The following is a 4,071-nucleotide window of genomic DNA, read 5'->3' as shown; positions in this document are numbered from 1 at the left end:
ATATTTAGCTGGGGTGCTAATGGCGGCGTTAGCCTGTTGCGCTGCGCCGCCACCGATGACGTCATCGGTGTGCGCAGCACCCCGCTACCGCCCCGGTCTCGATACTCGGTAGCGCCCGCCTCTGCAGCGCCGTTCGCAAATCGCGCCCGGTTCACGGGGCCTACCTGTGGCGGCAGTGGCGCAAATTAAGGTGGAGGTGCGGGGCGGCCGTTTCTTTCGGCGGCCGCCTGCCAGCACCTCCGTCCCCGGCCTCCTGATCTCCCGCCGCGGCAGTGCCGGCTGTTTTCCGAGAGCCCGGCACTTCTCCTCGGAGCCGGGCTCTTTTGCCAGCACTCGCGATCTCTGGTCGCGCTGGTGCAGGCCCCTCCCCCTTAAGAAGGGGAGGAAGGCCTGCAGTACCGCAGCGCGCCGTGCAGCGTGTGGCGCTGCGGCACGTTGCGCTGCGATATTCAGTTTCAGCGCCCTAAGAGGGACGCGGAGCGCCTCGAGCCTCGCCCCGTCTCCCTCTTGGGGCGCTCAAGCTGAATTTCCGGCGGTCGCTACTGCTCCAGGCGTTTGTGGCTCCACCGAATTTCTCCCCCAATCTGTTTTTGTTATGTTGATAGCGGGATAAATATTGGCCCCAGGACGCCGGGGAGAACTCCCCCCTGCTCTTCTTCAAAATAGTGGCCGTGCGACCTGTGACGTGCACCTGAGAGGGCAGATGGGGCCTCGGTTTAACGTCTCATCCGAAACGCGTGGGAGACTTGGACCCTGAAACTGCCCGGTACCACAAGCGATGTGTAATAGGAGTAAATAGCCCTGAGGTAGGGTGCAGGAGCGGTCCGCCTGATCCGATGTAATCAAGCAGTTATGTTGTAAATTCAGATATTGTTTTGCAAACACCTGTCGTCTCTCTCACTGTGGGCCTCAAACATTAACTGTCCATAGCCTTGTGTTAGCTACAGAGTAAAGCTCCCTCTACACTGTCCCATCAAACACTCCCAGGGCAGGTACAGCACGGGTTAGATACAGAGTAAAGCTCCCTCTACACTGTCCCCATCAAACACTCCCAGGGCAGGTACAGCACGGGGTTAGATACAGAGTAAAGCTCCCTCTACACTGTCCCATCAAACACTCCCAGGGCAGGTACAGCACGGGTTAGATACAGAGTAAAGCTCCCTCTACACTGTCCCATCAAACACTCCCAGGGCAGGTACAGCACGGGGTTAGATACAGAGTAAAGCTCCCTCTACACTGTCCCATCAAACACTCCCAGGGCAGGTACAGCACGGATTAGATACAGAGTAAAGCTCTCCCTACTTTTATTTCAAACCCTCCGTTGACTATCCCTTGGACCCTATCCTTACCTGTGACTCCGGTTGTCTCTCCGATTGGCGTCTGTGAACACAATGTCCTCCCTCTCTCTCTCTTGCACGCGGTTAGCAGACGCTTTGTGGAAACTGTGACTCCGTCCCTCTCTCAGCGTGGTCTAGCCTGGCAGGAAGCGGTCTGGGGCAGCCCCTTAATGCGGGGAGAACCGGTGTCATGGTAGAATCTCATTCCCCCAGTATAACTTGTCCAACGGCTCCCACCACAGGTCCTTCCTTCCTCTCTAACGTTCCACGGGGGCCCAGGGTACAGAATCGCACACTGGAATCTATTGTAGGGGAGCTGGGCGAGTGCCAGAACTCTAGCCATCTCTCCGCCTCACTGACTGCCGACCTCACTGAAACAGCAGATAATCAGGTCACTTATCACGTCCACTGTTTGTGGGCGCTTGCTGTGCGCGAGTTGGCCGCCGCGTTTCCTACATTACAGCAAGCGACCACACTTCATAAGAAAAAAAGTACGTTATTGGCCGTCAGGCGCTGGAGAAATGGCAATGAGAGGATCGACCGGACCAGGACTGGGGTTAGGGAAAGGAGGCGGGAGAGGGCGTGTCCTTGATGGAATGATCAGGCGTGACATTAATTGGCATTGTGTTCAAATCCCTCCGTGGCCTCCTCCCCCCACTCCCTATCCCTGTAACCTCCTCCAGCCCCCTACAACCCTCCCTATCTCTGTAACCTCCTCCAGCCCCTACAACCCTCCCTATCTCTGTAACCTCCTCCAGCCCCCTACAACCCTCCCTATCTCTGTAACCTCCTCCAGCCCCCTACAACCCTCCCTATCTCTGTAACCTCCTCCAGCCCCCTACAACCCTCCCTACCTCTGTAACCTCCTCCAGCCCCTACAACCCTCCCTATCTCTTTAACCTCTTCCAGCCCCTACAACCCTCCCTATCTCTTTAACCTCCTCCAGCCCCTACAACCCTCCCTATCTCTGTAACCTCCTCCAGCCCCTACAACCCCCCCATCTCTGTAACCTCCTCCGGCCCCCTACAACCCTCCCTATCTCTGTAACCTCCTCCAGCCCCTACAACCCTCCCTATCTCTGTAACCTCCTCGATCCCCCTACAACCCTCCCTATCTCTGTAACCTCCTCCAGCCCCCTACAACCCTCCCTATCTCTGTGACCTCCTGGCCTGTAGGTGTCGCTGCTGCTGAGTTTTTAAGTTATTTGTTCCTGGGATGTGGGCGTCGCTGGCAAGGCCGGCATTTATTGCCCATCCCTAGTCGCCCCTTGAGAAGGTGGTGGTGAGCCACCTTCTTGAACCGCTGCAGTCCGTGTGGTGAAGGTGCTCCCACAGCGCTGTTAGGGAGGGAGTTCCAGGATTTTTGACCCAGCGACGATGAAGGAACGGCCGATATATTTCCAAGTCGGGATGGTGTGTGTGACTTGGAGGGGAACTTGGAGGTGGTGGTGTTCCCGTGCGCCAACTGTCCTTGTCCTTCTAGGTGGAAGAGGTCGCGGGTTTGGGAGGTGCTGCCGAAGAAGCCTTGGCGAGTTGCTGCAGTGCATCTTGTAGATGGTACACACTGCAGCCACGGTGCGCCGGTGGTGGAGGGAGTGGATGTTTAAGGTGGTGGATGGGGTGCCCCATCAAGCGGGCTGCTTTGTCCTGGATGGTGTTGAGCTTCTTGAGTGTTGTTGGAGCTGCACTCATCCAGGCAAGTGGAGAGTGTTCCATCACACTCCTGACTTGTGCCTTGTAGATGGTGGAAAGGCTTTGGGGAGTCAGGAGGTGAGACACTCGCCGCAGAATACCCAGCCTCTGACCTGCTCTTGTGGCTACAGTATTGATGTGGCTGGTCCAGTTAAGTTTCTGGTCAATGGCGACCCCCCAGGATGTTGATGGTGGGGGATTCGGCGATGGTAATGCCGTTGAATGTCAAGGGACGGTGGTTAGACTCTCGCTTGTTGGAGATACTCATTGCCTGGCACTTGTGTGGAGCGAATGTTACCTGCCACTTATCAGCCCAAGCCCAGCCCTGTGTCCTTACTCCTCCTGGCCTGCTGGTGGCGATGTGGATGAGTCCTCCCAGCCCTGAGTGTCCTTACCCCCAACACCCCCTTCCCCCTCCCTCCCCGCCGTCCAGGAGCCCCCCGCACTCTCCTCCCAGGTGAAACAGCGATTCTCTTGTACTTCTTGCAATTTAGAGTGTTTGAAGACCAGGACCTCAAACCCGGCACCTCAAACATGGTCTACAGGGCAGCAGTGACACCCGCCTTGCTGTATGCCTCAGAGACATGGACCATGTACAGCAGGCACCTCAAAGCACTGGAGAGGTACCACCAACGCTGCCTCCGCAAGATCCTGCAAATCCCATTGGCAGGATAGGCGCACCAACGTCAGTGTTCTCGCTCAGGCCAACAATACCCAGCATCGAAGCTTTGACCACGCTTGATCAGCTCCGATGGACGGGTCACATCGTCCGCATGCCCGATACGAGACTCCCAAAACAAGCGTTCTGCCACGGCAAGAGAGCCCCAGCTGGGCAGAGGAAACGCTTCAAGGACACCCTCAAAGCCTCCTTGGGAAAAAGTGCAACATCCCTCACCGACACCTGGGAATCCCTGGGCCCCAAGACCGCACAAAGTGGAGGAGAAGCATCCGGGAAGGCGCCGAACACCTCGAGTCTCTTCGCCGGGAGCAAGCGGAAGCCAAGCGCAAGGAGCGCACGTCAACCCAAGCCCCCCACCCACCCG

The sequence above is a fragment of the Somniosus microcephalus genome, chromosome 33, assembly GCF_052327205.1.
Source record: "Somniosus microcephalus isolate GS21.2 chromosome 33, FLI_Smic_1.0, whole genome shotgun sequence".
Taxonomy (NCBI): domain Eukaryota; kingdom Metazoa; phylum Chordata; class Chondrichthyes; order Squaliformes; family Somniosidae; genus Somniosus; species Somniosus microcephalus.
This window is presented reverse-complemented; position numbering follows the sequence as displayed.